Raw genomic sequence first — 23,423 nt, 5'->3', positions numbered from 1 at the left:
GCTCTTCAATTTCATTGTCAGCTACTTAAAAATTAAATATTTTAATTGATAATAAATAATCATCCAATAATAACAAAGACAGCAGATCTTTAAGCAAATGAATGGGCACATAGGGCGTTTCGCCTTAAAAATTTTTTAAAAATATCTACAAAATTAAATAAAATGTAAATATTCCATATGAAAGTTGATGGTTTTTCAAATGGTAAGGATAATGAATATATGGAAATATTATTTACTAATCTGTTAATGTTAAAACAAAGGAAATTTTTTTAACGATAAGCATCATTTTTCATTATATGTGGTTATAGCTTTTATATTAAAATCTATTAAAAATACTTTTATAATGTTTCGATTTCAATCAGTCGTTTATGGGATATTATTATTTGAAATTGTATGCAGAAATGGGTTTGATAATTGTTAATTCGTTAATTATCGATGGCGGCGATGTTATTCACATCTAACATCCTGTTCCGTCGTTATTTGTTCGGTATTCTTTTTGAATACTTGTAGACTTAAACAAAAATTATGCAGCGCAGTTTGTAAACGATTATTATTTCGGAATATAATAAGTTCTTTAAGGCTAAATATATATGTTTAAAAGCAAGTGATGAAAATATCTTCGTTCAAAATGTATTTGATTGCTTCGGAAAATTGTGAAACTAGCTAGGTTACGTAAAAGCAAAATATATTAATTACATTATTTTAGTTTAATTTACGATTTCCATATTTTTATTATATGCTTTTAAACATATTACAGTTACCTTGCTGATGTTTAACCTTTTAAACTTTATTAAGGGAGTCGTCCAATGTTTCGGGTCAAAAAAATCTATTTCTTTTTATGTAAACCACATCTAAAGCAAGTAGAGGAGCTATGCGGTTCCGATGACAGGGAGTGGGGGAAGCTGTTTTGTGGTGTGGAAGGGGGATGGGTGGGGATAAGACTCTCTTAGTATGGTAGTGGTGGGGATGAGGAAGGAAAGGGTCTTATAGTGGGATCGCGTTTGGTTAGGGAGGGTGGGGGTATTTTTCACCCTATGTCACAGTTGGAAGGTCTTATAGTGGGACCGAGTTTGGTTAGGTAGGGGGTATTTTTCACCCTATGTCACAGTTGGAAGGTCTTATAGTGGGACCGGGTTTGGTTAGGGAGGTGGTATTTTTCACCCTATGGTACCGTTGGTTAGTTATCCTACAGGGACCTAAGTTATCCTACGGGGCCCTAGTTGAGGGAAGGTTTTTTCACCCTTCGAAGTCGATGGTTAGTTACCTTACGTAGCCTAACTATTTCCGACTCTGCTACACAGATAAACTAGGTTGAGTTAATTGCTAGTTCCAGTAGTCACCGCTAGGTGACTGCCTTCCTTAATCTTCTTTCGCGCTAATGGTATTTTAATATTACGTAATTACACACACGGGTGAACTAGTTCAATTTAATTGATAGTACCAGTAATTGCCGCTAGGTGGCTACCGCAATCCCCCCTTTTCTCGTTAGTTAAATTGTAGATAGCTATTGTGATAAGTTGCTGATATCGTGCAAGGAATTAACTTTCCATCGAGCATGGAATTATAACTTTGCATGGCTTTAACAAAACCTATGAAGCGAATAACGAAATATCCTCTAAATGAAAGGGTATAGTTTTAATAGTCTCCCCTATTGGGGAGAATAACAATTTAACATCAATTTCAGGAATATTAATATTTTGATAGGGCAACTTATTAAGTCCTAGCTGTTACTATACCCAGGTCAGGTTCACCAATTTATTAGGCCTTACAGCTCCTCACTTATAGTATGTCCTTAGAGGGTACTATTTGACCATTCAGAACCAATCCTAGATCCTCCCACTATTCTCTCCTTCTATGGACCCTCTCTAGACTTTCATTCAAGAAATCATTTACCTTTCTACGAGCGAATTAGTTAAAGTGATAAAAAGATGTTTGACTAAAATTATACATTCGCGGTACCACGGGATACGGCTATAGAGAAGCTAACCTTCAAGAGGAGGATGTGGATGAAAAAGGAGGAGGAGGAGGATGAGACATGGAGACTGGATGAGTAACTGATAGTAAAACTTTAGTTATTGAATAAAAAACAGTTTTAAGAATTTTTATAGCCTTCCCTGACTTATCTTTTAGCCATTTTTAGCTTTTCAGGTAAGCATATCATACGATCCATCTAACAAGCAGGCTAGGTATTAGAAAGGGAAAGAGTTGTCAGTGCACTTCATTTTTTTGAAGGGTAAAGCAAAACATAACTTTTACCTAGACATTAAGAAGCTGTATTGGCACCATTCTAGCGATTGGAGAACTGATTGCTGAGTGTGCTGATATCTTCTAGAACGGATATGCTCGAGTACCTGACGCCTGAGATCACGTCATGCCATGACTTGTTACTTGATTTATGACCTTTTATATCCTCGATTTTTTCATATTCTCTCAATTTTTTATATGCCTAGCTATCGAGAGGAATGTGCTCGTAAATTTTACCGTTTCACTTAAGAAAAGTCTGCAACACGTTTATGCAATTAAAAGAATTCTGGAGAAACCACTGGTAACGTGTCATGACCTGTTTGACGCAAATTTTCCCCAGTTCACTTTAGAAAAGTCTACAACATCATTATGCAATTAAAAGAATTCAGGAGAAACCGCTTGTAACGTGTTACGACTTGTTTGACGCAAATTTCGTAGGTAGGAAAGAATACCCAACCACCCAAATATTAACTTCCAATAAGAATGCATCTCATCCCCTTCCATGAATGCATCTCATCCCTTCCACTATTTTTAAAACCCTTGTTGTCAGCAATCGGGAAATTTCAGTCAGTCAGTTTTCATTAGAAGCTTCAAGGAGGTGAAAGATCCAGTGCAAAGCTATATTCCGAATATTTTCCTTGCTGTACCACAGAAATTCTTTTGGGTGGTAAGAATTATTCTTTTATTATTATTCTCTTTTCTTGCTATTCTATTTCAATATTTTTCTTTTCTCAATTTCTATGTTTTTTCACAGAAAAATGGATTTAACCAAGATCAATGCACTTGCAAGTGTAACTTACGAACCTTTTTTTTTTTTTTTTTTTTTTTTTTTTTTTTTTATTTTTGGATTGAAATGGCTGGGAAAAAACTCATGTTCAACTGCACAAGCGATACCAAGATCCCTTGCTCAGATAGTGTGGGACTTGCCAACTTACCAAGAGGAAGCAAACAATTAATCAGGGTGAAAAGCCCGTCCCATAAAATTAGCCCTGGCTAATTTGCGCTTCCAAAAGGATTAACAGTAAAGCACCTTACCCACCAAAAACCCGTCCATTGTAAGACACTCAGACCCGGGTTCGCTTGGGGCATTTCATCAGTATCTGAGGCTTGTGCTACGCAGATGGTTATGCGCTTGTGGAACAGAATGAACTGATCCGAAAAGAGAGAGTAGAAAAAAGACCTGAAACAAGGTATGGAGGATGAGGATGAGATGAATAGAGCTCCTGTTGTTGAAGGATCAAAATTATACAAAAGGTGTATTGTGAAACCCAGTAAAACTAATATGGAAGTCCAACAAGAGGTATAGAAGGACAGCTAAACGGTCATGAGCCAAAATCGTCCTAAGTGAGCGAATCAATCATAAAGAGGATCATGACTCATTTCATCTCCACTCCAGCCACGGCCCGGGCATCCCGGCCAACAGCAAATTCAGTATGACTTGAACCGCTGGTGTACGCAAAGCCGGGGCGCCAAGCCAGAGGTGAGGTATATCCGTCAGATGTCCGGGATAGAAAAAATAATAGTAATAAGGTTATGAGTTGTGAGTGAAAATGTAGTGACATGATATTAAGGAAAATGATTTCTAACTACTGACCTCATAATGTTGCAAGGGTTGCATAGGCATTATAAGATCATTTGAGCTTACTGAATGAGTGGCTTGTTTAGCAATGAAAGGTATGAGATTATTGATTATATTGCAATAGCTGATATTATTATTACAACTAATCCCATGTGCCCCAGGAAAGTCAGAAACCTCTGTTTCATTCCATTCGGCAGTTTTCCAAAATCCCAGCCGCCAGCGGCGGATCCGTGAGATGTCTCAGTCCACTTAATCAGTCACCAAGTGAGGGGACACAAACCGCCGCAAAGTAGCCAGATCTCGAATTATAAAGGACTCCGGACCATATTATCAATTAATAGTTATTATATTATATTCAGTGATACCCGGCAAAAACATCCCCCGCAGGGAGGACGCTCCCCACGCACGAATTCATGCATCCAAATTCCCGAAGGAACCCAGCTCTATTCTAAGGAGAAGAGCAGAATTAGGGACCCCACGGGTAGGAATTACGGGCCATTCAGAGCATAAGGAAAACGTCATGACGATAGCAGAGTACAGGGTCATCTCAAGGAGGGCCAAGGTCTAACCATCATCGCATAGCATTCCGAAAGTGAGAAGTGCCGTTGTCGAACCGAACCAACGAATCCAGAGGCAATGAGATAACGAGGGAGATACCCTAGGAATCCACAAGGCCAGAAGGGGACATTGGCAGGTGTGACGATTCCGGAGGAAAACATGAATGCGGCCAACAGAGCCCCTCACAGCAGAGGGGTGTCAGTTATCCTGTCGATGACTTGTAGAAAATACCTAAGTAATTATCTATTGTATAAAAAAGGGGGAAAAAATTAAGTTTAAGTTTAATGGCAAAATTGGAAGAGTCCCAGAGAGGCCGGATTAAAAAGCAGCATGAAAACGCCCCCCAAGTGCAACCAACAATAGAAAGATCAATCCTTCCGTCATTCAACGCCGCGACCGTCCAGGAGATAGAGAAGCCCGGAGGTCCACAGGAGCCCTAACAAGACTAGTTCCTGAGGCCCAGTAAGATCAGCCAGGGGGCCCTTCATTCCCGTGCGTGCCCCAAGAAACAAGGGTTGACGGCGAGTCAACCCTATGCGGTCAAGGACACAGGCCCGGTTTTAGAAGGGATCCCTTTGATCGCCCAGTCCCCATAAGGCCCCTCAGCCCCTCAACTAGTTAAGAAGAGTTTGGACATGTTACAGGCAATCAGGGAAGAGCGATCCGATAGTGAGAATCGAGCTTAAAGCAGGAATACTAAAGTTGTAGGGATAAAGATTATTGTTATAATTTTAATATTATTATATATATTATTATTTATTTTAATAAATGGATAGTTTGGAAAAGGAGAGGTATCAGAGTTGTGATTGTGCTGCCACTGAGTCGTCAATCCGTCATAGGGAATCGCTGTGATTGTATTAAGAGGGGATTCGAATTTATTAAGGAATTAGGTGTGAATGAAGGTTAGTTAGATCAAAGAGATTAATTTATATATTTATAAGTTCATGTTTGAAGGAGCAGAAATTATATATTTGAAAGTTAGATGTGGTAAAATTAAAAGTAAGAAGATGGAACTATCGTATATTGGCTGTAATTAGAGCTAACCTGAGGATTTTGATTTTTGTGTATAACTTAAGAATGGAGAGGATGAAAAGTTGAGAGGTTGTAGTTATTGAGGTGTATTAATGATACAAGGGGTTGCGAGAGAATTGAGTAGGATCATAGAGGGAATAAAATTCCCATAATTAATGAAGTATATAGTCTAAACTAAGGAGTCAAAGAAGGTAAGATAAGATTTATAAAGAGGAAAGGAGAATGAAGGGATGTTATGCGGAGAGAAAATTAGTATGGTATTAATGTAGAGGAGCGAATCTTCTAGGATTGAAATTATATCCAAAAGAGAGGTAGAGAAGGAAAATGAAAAAGTGTGAGTATTAAAGAATAAGGATTGAAGTAAGTTAAGTTAACATGAAATGTGATGTTCAGGGTCATAATAAAGTGTAACATTGAGTAGGGAGTAAGGAAATAGTGGATTCATTTTTAGTTAAGAAAAATTAATGAGGTGAAAAGAATTGAGTTAATATACTGTGAATAAGACTGGATTAAAGATTAGAGGAAAATGAGGAAGAGAGATTTATAGGTTCAAGTATAGAGAAGATTATAAACTAAGGTTGTTTAAAGAGCGAAATATGTGAGGATTAAGAAGCGAAATAGTTGAAGGTAGAAGTTGTTAAAAGGATATATAAGGAGAGAATGGAATGAGATGTGTTAATCGATTTAAAATAGCATGAAGAAGTAAAGGTTTACGGGAAATTGAGTCTGTGCAGTAATATCGTATTATAGGGAGTTTAACATGTCTAGTAATGTAGATAACTAGGGAATTTCTTATTTAAAAGTCCAGGGAATTTTGGATATCTAGAGAGTAAGGATGTCTAGGGAGTTTTTGAGTAAAGGTTGCAACACTGTAGGATGAGAGCAGGAAGGTTGGCTAAGTGAAGGAAGCAAATGTAATGTCGAATTATATGATGAAAGGTTAAGTTTATGTTGAGAAGAGAAAATCAATTCTAGTTATATATGGAATAATTTATTAAGAAATTATTGATATCTATTTTAGATGGATAATTAATTCATAAGTGACGATGTATCTAGTAGATGATAGTCAAAAGGAAGTATTATACTACTGAGTTTAGGCTAAATGAAAAGATTGAGGAATGAGTGAGGTGGGTTTATATTAGAGCATAATAATTGAACCATTCCCTATTTAGAGAAAGAGTCGTAAGAGAATGAAACAAGAAAGTATCTCCAGTGGGTTGAAGTGTTTAGAGGCAATCTGTAATAAATGAGAAGAGAGGTTCAAAAGTTAAAATCAAGAAGGAAAAAGAATTGATTAGTGAGGTATTTACATTTGGGAGAGGAAGATATAATAAGATACCTTGTGAGTATTTCGAGAGATAATTATGTGTGTATTTTTAGATGAAAGAGAGGTGTCAAGAGGTATATCAGTTCAAATCGATAGTCAAGGTTGAAGGAAGCTTAACTTTGATGGATTAGAGAAAGAAGACGATTAGAGAAAATACTAGTAGGAAACATGAGTGTGGACGTGTCAAGAAGAGAGTGATTAAGTAAAAGGTTAGTAAAGGAGGGTTAGTTTTAAGTGATGGCAAAATTTGTAGTGATTCTTTTATGTGAGAGGTAGTTTTTTTTTTTTTTTTTTAGATAAAAGAGGTATCAAGAAGTATGTCAGTTTGGATCAGTTGTCAAATGGTTGAAGGGAGCATAACTGTATTAATGGATAGAAGAATGAAGACGGTTGGAGAAATTTGGCAGGTAGCATGAGTGTGATTATGGTAGATGTTTCAAGGAGAGAGTATTAAGTGAAAGGTTAGAAAAGATAGGTTAATTTTGAGTGATAGCTAAATTCATAGCGATTCTTTTATGTGAGAGGTAATTGTGTGTGTATTTTAGATGAAAAAGGAGGTGTCGAGAGGCATATCAGTTCAGATCAATAGTCTAGGTTGAAGGAGGTGTAACTTAATGGATTGGAGAAAGAAGACGATTGGAGAAAATACTAACAGGAAATATGAGTGTGAACGTGTCAAGAAGAGAGTGATTAAGTAAAAGGTTAGTAAAGGAGGGTTAATTTATAAGTGATGGTGAAATTTGTAGGGGTTCTTTTTGTGTGAGAGGTGATTGTTTGTGAATTTTTAGATAAAAGAGATATCAAGAAGTATGTCGGTTTGGATCAGTTGTCAAAAGGTTGGAGGGAGAAAACTGTATTTAATGGATTTGAATAATAAAGACGATTGGAGAAATTCTGGTAGGTAGCATGAGTGTGATTGTGGTAGAGAGTGTTAAGTAGAGGTTAGTAAGGATAGGTTATTTTGAGTGATAACAAAAATTCATAGCGATTCTTTTATGTGAGAGGTAATTATGTGAGTATTTTAGATGAAAGGGAGGTGTCGAGAGGTATATCAGTTCGAATCAATAGTCAAGGTTGAAGGAAGCTTAATTTTGATGGACTAGAGAAAGAAAACGATTAGAGAAAATACTAGCAGGAAATATGAGTGCGGACGTGTCAAGAAGAGAGTGATCAAGTAAAAGGTTAGTAAAGGAGGGTTAGTTTTAAGTGATGGCAAATTAGTAGTGATTCATTTATGTGAGAGGTAGTTTTTTTTTTAGATAAAAGAGGTATCAAGAAGTATGTCAGTTTGGATCAGCTGTCAGAAAAGGTGAAGGGAGCATAGCTGTATTAATGGATTGAAGAATGAAGACGATTGGAGAAATTTGGCAGGTAGCATGAGTGTGATTATGGTAGATGTTTCAAGGAGAGAGTATTAAGTGAAAGGTTAGAAAAGATAGGTTAATTTTGAGTGATAGGTAAATTAATAGTGATTCTTTTATGTGAGAGGTAATTGTGTGTGTATTTTAGATGAAAAAGGAGGTGTCGAGAGGCAAATCGGTTCAGATTAGTAGACAAGGTTGAAGGAAGCGTAGCTTGAATAGATTGGAGAAAGAAGATAATTGGAGAAAATACTGACAGGAAATATGAGTGTGGACGTAACACCCTAACACCCTAACACCCTTTTTTTTTTTTTTTTTTTTTTGGATTGACATGGTTGGGAAAACTCATGTTCACCTGCGCAAACGATGGTCCTTATAACGAGGTATCCTTTGCTCAGGTAGTGTGGGACTTGCTACCGACCTAAGGAATGCATATGGAGAATTAAGGCCATATCCCCCTAACCCCGAAAATAGTTTTTTAACCCCCCAGCACCCTAACCTTGTAGCTACCTAACTCCTTGGCATCCTAACCAAGGGGTGGCCCAGCATCCCAGCCCAGGAGAGGCCTAACCCCCTGGCCTAGCCAGGGGGTGGCCCAGCACCCTAACCTAGGAGCGGCCTAACCCCTTGGTGCCCTAACAGAGAGAGAATTTAAGACCGAGAACCTTAATTCCACCTGCGCATTCGATAGGATTTACGGTTATTCCGCACCTACCCACCAAAACCCATCCATGAGTCAACACTGGGCCGGATTTACAGTTAGTATTACTTCAGCTACCAGTGGACTGTGGGACGACATTTAAGTCGCTTTTGGATCGGTTTTACCCGATCCGAAGAGAGGAGAGTAGAGAAATAGTCCTGTAACAATGTTAATGGAGGTGGTGGGTTATGAGGTGAATAGAACTCTCGATCAAAGCGCCAGTGTCGCGAATGTTTGTACAATTTGAGTTCCCCCACGAGTTACACTGGTCACTCAAATCGAGAGAAAGTTGGGGGGTAGAGCACAAATGCGTTGGAGCCCTCACTCTTCCAAGTGAGCGAATCAATCATGGAGAGAGCAAGCGCTCGTTCATTCGTTCCGTTCGTACCCAGACAGGCCAATCCGACGTGTAAGAGCAATAAACGGAGGTCGAGTATAGCAAATGTACTCCCCAGGATAGAAAACAAAAAATATTGATTATGAAAAACAAAATAAATACGATACAGGGGGGGGGGGGGGGGAACAGATGCGTTAGGGCACCCACTCCTCCACGTGAGCGAATCAAAACATGAAGAGAGTAGGCGCTCAGTTCGTTCGACACCATTCACACACGAACAAGCCAGTCCGGCGAGTAAGAGCAATGAACGGAGGTCAAGTATAGCAACCGTATTCCCCGGATAAAGAACAAAAATACAAAAAATTTATAATGATGAGATAAAAATAAAAATAATAAGGTAATAAGATTTTAGAAGGGGGGGGGTGGAAGGGCACAGATACATTAGAGCACCTACCCCCCCATGTGAGCGAGTCAAGCATGGGGAGAGTAAGTGCACAGTTCACTCAAACCCCACTCGCACTCAAACAGGCCAGTCCGACGAGTAAGAGCGATAAATGGAGATCGAGTATAGTAAAGGCACCCTTCAGGATATGTAGAAGTTGTGGAAAAGAGGAGGAGGTCCTGCACTCTGGGGAGAGAGGGAAAACAACCATATTTTTTTTTTTTTTCTGTCCTTTTGATAGTTCGTTTCGCTCCCAGTTCAGCACTTTAGAGCAGATGTGCAAATAGATAAAATATCCTAAATGCTTCACGCCCCTCACTTCCCTCTAATAGAGGGGGAGGGGGGAGAAACAAGGATGGTAGGGGGGGGGGGTGATCTCCCACCCCCCATCCATCATTATTATTATTTATTATTATTTCTTCAACCACGTGACCCACACCCAGGTCCACACCTAGGTAGGCCAGTCCACTCCCGTAGGTAGAAACCGCTGAGTCGAAAGTCTAGAGAGAGAGAGAGAACTGTAAGAGAGAACTGTAGAGAACTGTAGAGAGAGAACTGTAATTGTGTGGTAATGAGTGTTCCGAAGGAGAAGAGGATGGGGGTTTTTTTTTTTTTTTTTGAAGTTTTGGAGATTGTAAGATGTTTGGAGTAATTAGATTTTTTGAGTTTAGGAGGGCAAAGGTGGCACACGTGCATTATGAGCAGCCACCTTAAAAGAGAAGAGGGACTGCTCAATTCACCCCAGACTCCAATCCGCACCCAGGCTGACCGGTCCACTCCAGTAACAGGATACGTATAGTCCGGCCCGCAAGGACGCAGAGTGGAGGCGGAGTATAGCAAGTGGACCTCCCAGGATAGGAGAGGGTAATTCTTCACCATAGTGAAGCTTTGGGGGTGGGGGTGACACAGATGCATTAGAAGACGGACACCCCTCGATTATAGAGGGTGACCGCTCAGTTCATTCCGCACCCCAAACCGCACCCAGACTGACCGGACCTCTCCTGTTGACAGGATACGTATGGTCCAGGCAGCGAGGGGACCGAGAGGAGAGCGGAGTATAGCAAGTGATTTCCTCGGAATGTGATAAGTGGAGTAAGAGAGGAGGGAGGTGATTCTAGGATTTTGGGGAGAGGGGTGGTACAAATGCTTTTGAAGCAGCCACCCTCCCAAGAGAGAGAGAGACTGTTCAATTCGTTCCGCCTTCCAAACCGCGCCCATACAAGCCAAACCTCTCCTGTTGACAGGATACGTATAGTCTGGCCAGTAGGGACACAGGGTGGAGGCAGAGTATAGCAAGTGGGCCTACCAGAAGAAGGTGATTATTCACCTTAGTGAAGCTTTGGGGGTGGGGGTGACACAGATGCATTTGGGACAGACACCCTCCGATAATAGAGAGTGACTGCTCAGTTCACTCCACACCCCAAACCGCACCCAAACTGACCGGACCTCTCCTGTTGACAGGATACGTATGGTCCAGGCAGCAAGGGGACCGAGAGGAGAGCAGAGTATAGCAAGTGAGTTCCCCGGAATGTGATAAGTGGAGTAAGAGAGGAGAGAGGTGATTTCTAGGATTTCGGGGAGAGGGGTGGTACAAATGCTTTTGAAGCAGTCACCCTCCCAAAAGAGAGAGAGAGACCGTTCAATTCGTTCCACTTTCCAAACCGCGCCCATACAAGCCAGACCTCTCCTGTTGACAGGATACGTATAGTCTGGCCAGCAGGGACACAGGGTGGAGGCAGAGTATAGCAAGAGGGCCTCCCAAGATAGGAGAAGGTGATTCTTCACCTTAGTGAAGCTTTGGGGGTGGGGGTGACACAGATGCATTTGAGACAGACACCCTCCGATTATAGAGAGTGGCTGCTCAGTTCACTCCACACCCCAAACCGCACCCAAACTGACCGGACCTCTCCTGTTGACAGGATACGTATGGTCCAGGCAGCAAGGGGACCGAGAGGAGAGCAGAGTATAGCAGGTGAGTTCCCCGGAATGTGATAAGTGGAATAAGAGAGGAGAGAGGTGATTCTAGGATTTCGGGGAGAGGGGTGGTACAGATGCTTTTGAAGCAGTCACCCTCCCAAAAGAGAGAGAGAGACCGTCCAATTCGTTCCACTCTCCAAACCGCGCCCATACAAGCCAGACCTCTCCTGTTGACAGGATACGTATAGTCTGGCCAGCAGGGGCACAGGGTGGAGGCAGAGTATAGCAAGTGGGCCTCCCAGGAGAAGGTGATTCTTCACCTTAGTGAAGCTTTGGGGGTGGGTGTGACACAGATGCATTAGAGGCAGACACCCCCGGATTATAGGGAGTGACTGCTCACTTCATTCCGGACCCCAGACCGCACCCAGACTGACCGGACCTCTCCTGTTGACAGGATACATATGGTCCAGGCAGTGAGGGGACCGAGAGGAGAGCGGAGTATAGCAAGTGAGCTCCCTGAAGTGGAGTAAGAGAGGAGGGAGGTGGTTCTAGAATTTAGTAGGCAGAGTTTGTTCGCGATAGAGGAGCTTGGGGGGGGGGGGGGTGATCCGACTGTAATTATTCAGCAAATTACTGATAATTATTAGAGAAGCGGAAGGTGGCCCGGCCATCAGGGGAGGGTCAGGTGGCTGAGTGTACGCGCAGAGTAGAGAAAGGGGAGAGATGATCCCTCCCAGCTAAGAAGTCTGGGGACGAAATGAATTATTACTATTATTATCAAAATTACTATTGTTTAGAATTTTATTTCGGAGGGAGAGTGCAGGGCAATTCCCTTATTATTTTTTTTTTTTTTTTTGATGGAGTAGGTGAAGGGGGGGATGAGTGTGGGTGATATTAGTCTAGCTACTGGCCATTTCAAAATGGTCTTTTGAGCGAACTAGTGGGATGAGATGAGCTGGTTTAGCGATGGTTGTGTGTGAGGGGAAGCGCAAAGATTACTGCTAAGCGTACTACTACCGACCCCATCAGGGTCCCAGGCCCATACAGGGTCCGACCTTCACCCCTTGAGCCCCCGCCCTGAACCCGCAGGCCAGTAGCAGCGAGACCACGGGCCATCTCGTGTTGACCCAGCCAAAGTTGAAGCAACAGCCAAGACTCCAAGGATGCGAAGGATCTCGCAGTCGTAAGGAAATCGGCCGCAACTGTCAGACTCTATGGTCTCGTCCCATCCTTCGTGTGAGAAAATAAAACTGATAGTGGGAGGTCCCACCGAGTGTTCCCCAAGGCCTCGTGCCGGCAGTGAAACAAACTAGAGAGGGAGGAGCGGGGGGGGGGGGGTAGTTATTGATCCCCCAGGTCCCGAAGAGATCCCACCCACGGAGGGCCAGACAGGGTCTGAACCCCCGCAGGCGAGAGCCCAGCGAGAGGAGGGCGACCAATCCCCGCCCTCCCCGAAGAGCCCCGAGATCCGGAGGATACATGGATATCACTCCAGACTGTGTGGGGCCAATCGGCGCGCGCGGAGACCAAGAAGGGAATGATGCCGCTGTGTATTTGAAAAGAGGAAGAGAGGGATGGGCCCGTCCAACGCACTCCGGAAGTGAATCCCCCCCAGGATCTCCAATGCCAGTCCAGCGATGATGGGGTAGCCAAGGTCTGAAAGAATCCAAGAAGATAGGGAGGGGCACCCAGACCCCGACAGGGACCGCCCCTGAGGAGGGCCGCCCAAGGGTCAGTGAAGACACCCAGGATCAAGGCTCCCCCCCAAAGCAGCCCGAATCGCGCCAGGGGGACCCTCTCAGCCCACCCTTCCCGAGGAGTCCCGCAGTCCAATGGATAGGCAATTAATCACTCTGGTCCAGGGGAGGGTCATCAGCAGGGAGAGCACTATCCCATCAAATCAGATTCCCAGTCCAGCCCCGCCCATCACCCGGGGGAACACAAGAGCCCCAGGATGGGGTCCCAGGCCACCAGGCCCGAGGGAGGAGTGCCCGAAGCGGGGGCGATGCAGGGGTCAAAAGAGACAGCCAAGCCGCCCACCCCCACCAAACCACCCCCCCCCCAGCCGGCGCGGAACCAAGACCCAGGCCCTCCCAAGGGATCCATCAAGTCAATGGACAAATATAGTCACATCAGGCTTTCGCAAGGAACCCTTGGCGGGCTCAGCGATCCTAAACCCTTCAAGAGCGCGAGAGAGGGAGCCATGTACCTTCAGATATGGATTACAGCGTTTATTGCATCGGGGCCCCCCGCAGGGGCCCACCCCGGCCAGAACACGAAACAAGCAGATGGCCACGGGGAAGGAGTACCCATCCGTGACGGGGAGGTCGCGTATCTGAGCCCGTATCCAATCATACCCTCCATTCTATGATTTTAGAAGAAAATCACAAATCCATTTTCGTTCGTTACGACCGATATCCCCGCCCACGAGAAATTCACAGGAATCAAGGCTCGGCGCATTCAAATTCAGCCAGGGGTCAGAAGGTCAGTCCTCAGATGATCAATCGGATGCCAATGGCCGACGGGGGACAAGGAGGGCCGGCGATCGAGCCAGACCCGAGAAGACGGACCAGGGAACCAGGAGGATCGGCTGGGAGACTTCTGTCGGCCATGACGCGCCCAGGAAGGGCAAGGGTCAGAGAGCAACTCAACACCAAAGCCCCGAGAGCACGAACCAGGACCGAAAGAAGAGACCCATAGAGCGTTAGGTGCTTCCCCGAAAAGAGCCGAAATCGCCGAACACATGCCGATTAGGGTCAGTCGCAGCAACAGAGGCCAGTCGGGCAGCAAGAACAGCTCTGTGGATGATAATGCTAAAGCAAGCAAGAAGCGATCCTCCGTGGTTTAAGTGAATTTAGGAGAGTTGTCCATGAATGGATCAAGTTATTGAATTGATTTGAATTTAACATACCTTTGAGCGTGCCGCCGTAGAGCTGGATATTCGCCTCGCGAGTCGCCATGGTGTTTCAGCATTAGGAAAGTATAGTAAGAAGTTTTGTAGGATGTTTTTATAGGATGTGTTTTGATCCCTCATATTATAGGCCAAAAGATTATAGAGAGTGTAGATATAATAGTATTTATTTGTGTTGTTGGAGAAAGATATATTAACAATTATGAACTTACAGTAACAATTTATAAAACATTTATACAATGTAAATAACGATGATATATTTGGAAGTACTAAGGTCGAGACATGTTTATTCTGATTCTTTTAGCAAGAGAGGCAGGGAGAGGATTTGGGGCAAGGTTTGAGGACTGTATCCGTCTTTTGAACCTAGTGGTACCAGGGGTAAGATTACGTTCGTCATATAGCCTGTCCTTGCCTCTAATGACTAGCGTCAAGAATTTAATTACAGTTTGCCAGTTATCTGTCGTGGAGACCATTTGATTGATAAGATGAGACAAAGTAGGAGGATTGTCAAGAAGATGTGCAATTGCGGTTCGTTGACTGTCCCAGAGATGACACGAAAAGACTGTATGTTCAACGGTGTCCACGTCAGATGTACAGGGGCATATGCTGCTGTTATCTTTTTTGTACTTAAGTCTATGGGGACCAAAGCTGCCGTGCCCCGTGAGGATTTGTGTGAGGTAGAAGGAGTTTCCGCCATGTGGTCTCTCGACCCAGCTCTTAATTTGGGGAATAATGGAATGGGTGTGTCTTCCCTTGGAGGCGTTGTCCCATAGATCCTGCCAGTGATGGTAGAGTTCGTCATCGTATTTGTTTGAAAGAGGATTAAACGAGTCATTTAACAGGCCAGATTTCCTGTCTTCCATACGCATAAGAAAGTCAGTATGTAGGCGAGTGGGAGGGATGCCTGAGATGACAAAGACGGCTTCATAGGAAACAGTCCTGGCCGCCCTGGCTATTCTCAAGGCGATAGCTCTATTTACTTGGTTTATGGAATTTTGGTTTTTCAAGAGAGTGAGTGCCCCGTACCAAATGGGTAATGCGTAATAAGTAATGCTACTAATGGCATAAAGGTAGGAGGCTCTGGCAGTCCATTCAAGGCCATAGGTGTTAGGCATCAAAGGAGCAAGTTGTAGGGCCACTTTTTTGGCCTTTGTTGTAGCATAGCCTATATGAGCTTGAAAGTTTAGTTTCCGGTCAATTAAAACCCCAAGATACTTGAGGTATTCTTTGGGCTTGAATTGATAGTCCAGGAGAGTGAAGGTTATGGTCTCGGTGTCTTTGTGAGGAATTATAGAGGGTTTATTTAAGTTAATGATAGCTTCAGTTTTGGATGGAGTGAGAGAAAGTCCCCGAGAGTCTAGCCATTCAGTGATGGAGAGGAAGGCACGATTTGCTTTGGATAGAAGAGACTTGATGTCGGGGGCTGCAATGATAACAGCAATGTCATCTGCATAGCCGACGATGTGTGTATTAGAAGGAAGAGAGAGCTCAAGAACACCGTTGTACATAATGTTCCAGAGAATAGGTCCAAGTACTGAGCCCTGGGGGACACCAGTATTGATGTTTCTAGTGAAGACAGTGCTGTGTGATTGTACTATAAGAGTTCTGTTAGAGAGATAATTGTCTAGAAGAAGCTTGAGATAGTCAGGGATAGATTGAGAAGAATGAATTTCATGTTTAATGAAAGACCAGGAGGCCGTATTAAAAGCGTTTTTTACGTCTAGCGTAATTAATGCTCGAATATGATTATTTTTCCTGGCAGAGGTATATGGAGGAGGTTGTTTAAAGTGGCTTAGGGCTGTGCTGATTGCCGTAACAGTAGAGCGATTTGGGCGAAAGCCAAATTGATTGTTGTTCAGGAGATCGTTTGATTCTATAATAGAGTTCAGTTTGAAGTGTATGATTTTCTCGATGAAGATGGCCAATGAATTTATTACACAGATGGGCCTGAAGTGACTGGGGGTAGAGACATTGGGTTGATTCACTTTAGGGACCAGTACCAATCTTTGTTGTTTAAGTTCAGAGGGAAGATAGCCTGTATTAAATATATGATTAATAAAGGTGGTTAGAGTGTCAGTGATACATTGAGTGGCGACTTTTATGATTTTTGCAGGTACACCATCAGGTCCAGTGGCTTTATTGCAAGAGATTCTTCTAGCTAATAGTGTGATGTCCTCAGGCAAAATAATGTGTTCGAAGGTATTTGTTTGTATAGCCAGAGTGAGGGAGTTTGACGGGGCCGCAAAGTTAGTAGGGAAGAGACAGTCGATGATATTGTTCAAGTCAGTCGGTTCGAGGCGTATTGCTCTACATAAAAGTTTTTTCCTTACTATTTTGTATGCAAGTCCCCAAGGATTGGACTTGAGATCAGTGCAGATGTTGTTCCAGCACTTTGTTTTGGATTTAAAGATGAGCTTCTTCAGTTTGATCTTATGTTTCTGTAGTTCTATAAAGGCATCTTTGGTAATGTCAGAGACAATGCCGAATCTGGCTTTGATCCTAATGAAGCGTCTGAGGGATTTGTGGCAAAGATTTCTGACATCTTGTATTTCGTTATTCCACCAGTACACCGGTCTTTTGGTGGTGCGGTTTTTCGAGTCAGTTTGCCTAATGATGCTCATTGAAGCATCACAGACTCTGGTGCAGGCCTGTAGAATGAGTTGATACATTTTATCTATATTGGATTCAGTGGGAGTGTTAGAGATTTCGTGAGTCTTGCTATAGAGCTGAGGCGCCTCAATTGCCCATCTGCCAGATATGTTTAGTTCATTTATATGCTTATTGGACCACCTGAACATATTGGCCTGTGCGAAGGAGGCATCATCGGTAAGAAATTCAAAAAGAATATAATTGTGGTCACTACCAGAGTAGTCTTTGCTCACTGACCAGTTTTCTATTCTGTTCTGAAATCTACCAGAGATCAAGGTGAGATCTAGGATTGATTCCGCGTTGAATCTCTGGTAGGTCGGAGAAGAGCCCTGATTGCAGAGATTTAGTTCATGTTTGACAAAGAAATCATTCAGTATACGGCCTCTTCTGTTCTCCCTGATTGAACCCCATGTGTAAGAGTGTGAGTTAAAATCACCGCCGATCAGAACAGGTTTGTTTGTTTTATATAGAAACTCAGACAGTTTGTCTAGGTATGCCTGAAAGTCAGTGAGATTACAATTTGGTGTAATGTAGGTGCTAATGATCCAAAGTGAAGGGAGTTCAAAGGCACAGAATCCGTCCGCAGAGAATGAACCAAGGATGGGGGGGACACGTTGAGAAACCAAGAGGATTGCACAGTTGTTCAAAGTACTAGTAATCCAGTTATTTTGGATAATATTTCTAGCTTGTTCAGTGATCAAAACTATATCGCAACTTTTCTCGTAAATGTACTGCTCCATAATGGCTTGGGCCTTAGGACAAGTGTTTAGGTTTATTTGAAGCACGCGTAGAACCCCGTCCTTGGTTCCGATGGTTTTAGTATTGGGTTTTTTAATATTGTTCATTGTTTTAAGGATCTTGGTCTTTACACAGAAGGTGTAGATCTTGGAACGACCGTCAGCCTTATCCACAGTCAATTTAACGTTTTTTGGCAAAGTATTGGAGTTTGATTTGCCATTGAGTGAAAAATTCAAGTCTCTTACTATGTTGTATGAATTTAGTGTCTTAAGTTCAGTGACTTGTTGCTCGGAGAAGCCGAAGCTTGGTAGTAGGGGATTAATCGTATCAATGATTAGACTGTCATTGATTTCAATGGGTACTCTCCTTATGGTGATGGAGGTGGAAAAGTTAATGAGATTTTGTTTGGCCTTGTAATCATCAAAGAGACTGTAGGAAAAACGATTGGTCGTTCCAAAGATAAGTTCTAACTTGCTATTTAGAAGGTCCCGTTGTTCCGAGCTTATTTCAGAAATGTTAACGATGGTTTGATCCTGTTTATTAATTCGGATTTTAATGTGCTCTGTTGGTATCTGATTAAGCATAGGATCAGTGAGAATATTGGCTAATTCCAGTAGTGGATTAAAAAGATTTTTATTAGAACCATTTGAACTTTTTCTTCTGAGCAGGCTGCGAATTCTGACTTTATTGGAACGATTTGCGTTGTAGTTCAACAGTTCAATACTGGGGCAGAGATCAGTAGTGAGATTATTTGTTGAGGGGGTCCTCTGTATAGGAGCCTGATCTTGGTTGATGTTGGGAGTAATGATATATTTCAGGCTATTCGTCATGTTGAGTCAAAATTAGGAGTCTGCTCAGAAGGTGTAACAAAATTATTTATAGAAGTAGCATAAAAGACATATAACATAGATTTATTAGATTCCTTCAGGCATAGGAACAAATCTTGATTACAGGGAAAATACTTGTTGCATGAGTGAGTCCAAAAGGAGCCAGGATTCCTCCGACTTTAGAATAGATGTCATTAAGAGATGTAAACTATTGGGAGATAAAGAGGAGAAGTTATAGTGTCTCCATTTGGGGCAGACAAAGATGATATGCTCCCAGGTTGGTGTAGGGTTTTTACAGTGGCAAGGTCTGACAGGTGGAAGTGGTGATAACAAAAAGAGGCAGATGCTAGTAGTAAGGAGGCCGTGAGGTCTATAAAACCAGTTATTTAAATTTGGTATAAGAGCGTAAAGATGTGAAATATATGGGTCATTTGCTTCTGTGGAGGAGGTGTGAAGCCAAATAGATTGCCAATATGTGAGCATATCATCAATGTTGCTCCTGGAGAATTTCCTAAGAAGTGGGCCGGAAATGTCTATAAAGTTGGAATTTAGTAATGAGCGTATCACTACGTTGGCTGGTGGTGTGCAGGCCACAATGGACCATGTAGTTAAGTGGAAGGGTAGAAGATAGGCTCCCTTGGGAATGAGTTTAATTGTAATGTAGTTGATCGTTTGCCTGAAGGATTCTGCACATTCAAAATTAAATTTCCTCAATGTGTCGAGAGGACAGTGGCCGAAAATATAATTATAGATTTTAATGACTAGCCGATAGTAGTCAAAATAGGTGGAGACTTTGGTGTCATCTAGCAGGGGAAAGATCCTTTTCTTAACAGATAACAATTTCCTATGAAAAGTCTGTATTTGGTTCAGTTTTGAGGTACCCGTGTCTTCAGAACTGATTGTATTCTCAGACCTATGTGATTGGTAAATAGAGCTATCGGTGGGTAACACCCTAACACCCTGTCAGAGGAGGTTCCAATTGAAGTTGGGGTGAACTGAAGGTAGGAGTATGGCAGAGAGACACGGGGAGGCGTTGGACTAGTACTATATTAGCCAAGGACGAGAACGGAGTGCGAGAGGAAGAGTTAATTTTAAGGAAGAGGAGGAGAAGATAGTGTTTATAAGAGTTAAAACCATTGAGAGTGTGCAGTGGATAATGTTGTCCAGGAGGAGCAAGAGTGTATGAAGCCTATGAGAGCGCCTGACCCTTTTGTATTTTTAGGTGGTGGAGGTGAATAGGTGAATGAATTATAGAGAGACAACTGTATGAGTAGCAAGGAAAGGGGTGAACCGAGAGTGTCCAGGTTTTTACTCTTTCTAGAAAGTACAGGATTGAGTGAGGAGTCTGAGGGGAGTGTAAGTGAAGGAGGCGAAGAAGAAGTGACCAGGGGAGTGCCTAAGATGGGCGACAGTACAATTGAGAGGGAGAGTATGGTGAAAGGAGGGAGGAGGGTCAGCGATTTAGAGGTTATGGAGAGAGTGCATTCATGGAGATGAGTGATTTAAAGGTAAGTTGGGGGGGGGGGGGGAGGGGTATTCAGGTGAGTGAGGAGGAGGATGGTAATGAGCTAAGTTTGTTCACAGGAAAGATAGGCTGGGCATGGAGATTGAGACAAGAAAGAATAGCAGAGATGGGGAGGACAGTGGATGTAAGTGAAAAAGGATTTAGGTGAACGGAGAGCGAGCCTAGGTAATCCGTTCATCCAGATAGCAGCTGCGGGAGCCTACTGTGGGGGGGGGAACCATTGGATAGAGATATACAGGGGATCGTGACCCGTCATTAGAGAGTTCAGAGATTAATGGAACTAAGTGAGTGTTTAAATTGTTGTCGGGGCTGAAAGTGAAGGGACAGGCATGAGAGAGGTCAGAGGAGGGCTAAGGAGGGGTGTAGGTGAGGTCTGATAGTTAGGTAATATTAGATAGTGTCAGAATAGTACAAGAGTGGATTGTGGGGGGCAGAGTGAGAGAAAGGGCTGGTTTGAGGTTAGAGTAAAAGGGAGGGGGGGGGGTATGATATGCAAATTGAGGTTAACTAGGAATATGTGTCCAGTGTTAGAGTGTGGTGCGTGGGTATGATGAAAAGTGTAAGATGTAGAAGTTAGTAGAGTCAGTGGGGTTATTTTTTGGGAGGAAGTAAGAGACCATCATAGAGAGCTAAGGGGGGGGGGGGTATTTAGAGAGAGTCTAGATTGCGAGAGATATGGTGAGAGGTGGATAGTTGATGGGGGAGTATAAAGCATAAGAGAGTCTGATTTGTGCTATTTATGGTCTGTATTATAGGTAGGGGAAGTATAGAAAGTAGATAAGAAGGTTAAGGGAGAGTAAGTAAATTTATTTATTAGATTTTATCTTTTTAGGGAGGAAGATTGCAGTTGACATGGAGCCTTCCCAGAGTCTGGAGGGAATAAATGTGGTAGATAAGGAGGAGCTATAGGGCAAAGAGGAGGATAAGGAGAGTTTTGACGAAGGACTCAGAGACAAGATTAAGTTGTGTGGGGCGGTGGAGGTGTGAGGAAGGGAGTTTCCGCAGGAGGAAAGCTAAGAGGTTGGGTGAAAGAGTAGCTGAGAGGAGAGGTTAACAGTTTATGAGGGTAAGTGAGGGAAATTATCAAGTAGAGGGGGGGAAAGACAACCATATACCATTACTGATTCTGAACAAAATTCTTTTAGGGATAGCGAGTTGGGAGTGTAAGCTGAAGTGAGGATGGTTGCAGAGAAGAGGACGAGGGGAGAAAATTGGTGAAGAGAATACCTTTAACTTGAGCAACGAGGGGAGTTTAGAGAGAGGAACTGACCGGATAGCTGCTTGAGGGATCAGAGTGCAGTGGAAACTTACGAACCTAAGACTTTCGTAAAGCTGAATACTTTTGAGGAGAATAAGGAGTATCAAATCACTGAATTAGTGAAAATTAAGACCAAATATGGAGAGAAATTAATAGCGAAGCTGGCTACCGACGAATGGTTCTTCCTACCCTCAAGGATGATGAAATTACTGGAGTCGCCTGAACTAATCAAAGAACTTCAAAATGCTGCATCAGCGAATACATTAAAAATCTTATATGTTGGAGGACGATACAATAATTTAGAATTTAAAGTTACCCAATGATAATCATAAGATAAATTTTGGAAATGTTTGTAAGGAATGTTTTTAAGGAATGACATCAATAAATGTTTATTATATCTTATTTATTTATTTTTTCTTTATCCCTCACTACATTAGTAAGATACATATAAATCTAGTCTATTAACTTACATTTCTAACAATACTAGCAAGCGGGTTATATTCAACGATTTTATCATGTATAATTAAACAAAACGCAGTAGTATTACTTGGAATATTTCTAGTACAATCAATCTCAATTTTAACATCAACAGTGCCTGACTTTATAGATTCATTTTGATGCGAACAATCGATGACGAAGAGAGGACCGTATTCCACAAAGTTTTTGTAATTAAGCATTGGTTTCAACTGTTTTTCTCCTGCATAATATGAATGGATAAATTTAACATACATACATATCATATAGTACAGAATAACGGTTTTTTTCGCTATCACTATCAATTCGGTCATATGGATAAAATTCTGAATTCAGATAGACTTTAACATCACGAACAGAACTGTCATTGAATCTAAGCACCTCCATATGCTGCGTACTCTTCTTATTTTGTCTAAATGCTAGTATAACATATCGAGGTTTCTCCAATTGTGTTGCAGCTTTTACGGCCCATGTATGCCTCAGTGTTTCAGGTAGAAGTGGATATTCGTAGAGTTCCCAGGAACGAAAAGCCATGGTTAAACTTTTGTTTTGCTCAATCAAACGTAGAAATTTAAGTTTTGTATAATCATTCAGTGATACATGAGGAATCCTCCATTGCACTTTTTGCAAATCAATTTTGGAGTTGATGATTTTTCTCGAAGAATGTAGTGAATTTATATCATCACGTGCTCGAATAAGAACGAGTTCATGACGTGCATTTATTATAACTCTTCTGTAGTCTTCACAAAAACCCAACAGCATTTGCAATGGTACACAAAAGTTGAAATGATTCGTAGACCTGTGATCTGTTAGAAACCATCCTGAATGACGTAGACTTGCACTTTCCTCAGCAGTTAAGGAGATGAGATTCTTCATGGAGCTAGTAATACCCACATTCTTACAGCGATCAATCTCAATACCATTCAATTCATAACGAATTTCATCAAACAAGAATGCCATGGAATTACAGTCAAGTCCTACGACATCTTGGGCTGTTGCATCTGGAGCACGGGTTCCAACGATTATCTTTCCCTCAATGTAGAGATAACTTTCACAGGGTAGAAGAATTAAATCTTGCTGTTGTATAGGAATTCGAATTTCATCACTATTTCCCAATGAGGCATTTGCATAAGGATTGTATGCATGCATTTCCATTTTAGTGATGCGATTGTCGAACACCGGTTGAGCGGTTACATCTAATGGATCCATTTTTATTTCTAACGTTGAAACCCAGTGATTGTAGAAAGGTGATATTTCTTCTTGTTAATGATGCGCCAACGTTACCTTCGCTCAATGTATTTTGTCCTCCAGCGTTACCTTCACTCAATGTATTCTGTCCTGCTGCAGCAGTTGGACTGATAGGCTCATCGAGTATCGGTGATTTATAAGTATTCTTGTAAATCAACATTTTCTAATATGTAAACGAATTGTGATTTCTTCACCTCCGAAATTTACTATACGATCTTCCTGATCGAGAATACGCAAGGTGAGACGGTCAATTACTTTCGCAATGACTGGCAAGTAAATGACGTTCTTCGGTGTTT

The 23,423-nt window shown here is 42.2% G+C and overlaps 2 long non-coding RNA genes and 1 pseudogene across 2 annotated transcripts; all 3 read left to right on the top strand.

Moving 5' to 3' along the window:
- Positions 1 to 23,423, top strand: part of LOC136782968 (general transcription and DNA repair factor IIH helicase/translocase subunit XPB-like) — a 588,849-nt pseudogene that overhangs the window by 304,949 nt on the left and 260,477 nt on the right.
- LOC136783036 (uncharacterized) lies at positions 6,943 to 7,889 on the top strand. Its single transcript, XR_010824214.1, has 4 exons — positions 6,943 to 7,201; positions 7,286 to 7,441; positions 7,529 to 7,637; positions 7,766 to 7,889. It is a non-coding gene; the product is annotated as an uncharacterized lncRNA (long non-coding RNA).
- LOC136783035 (uncharacterized) lies at positions 18,271 to 21,709 on the top strand. The gene is made up of 4 exons (XR_010824213.1): positions 18,271 to 20,130; positions 20,207 to 20,431; positions 20,980 to 21,213; positions 21,293 to 21,709. It is a non-coding gene; the product is annotated as an uncharacterized lncRNA (long non-coding RNA).

This window comes from Prorops nasuta, unplaced genomic scaffold, assembly GCF_024137725.1.
Source record: "Prorops nasuta isolate Cenicafe-Biocafe unplaced genomic scaffold, Cenicafe_Pnas_1.2 PNAS00031, whole genome shotgun sequence".
NCBI lineage: Eukaryota > Metazoa > Arthropoda > Insecta > Hymenoptera > Bethylidae > Prorops > Prorops nasuta.
Note: the sequence above shows the minus strand (reverse complement) of the source record. Positions and strands in the feature narration are given on the sequence as shown.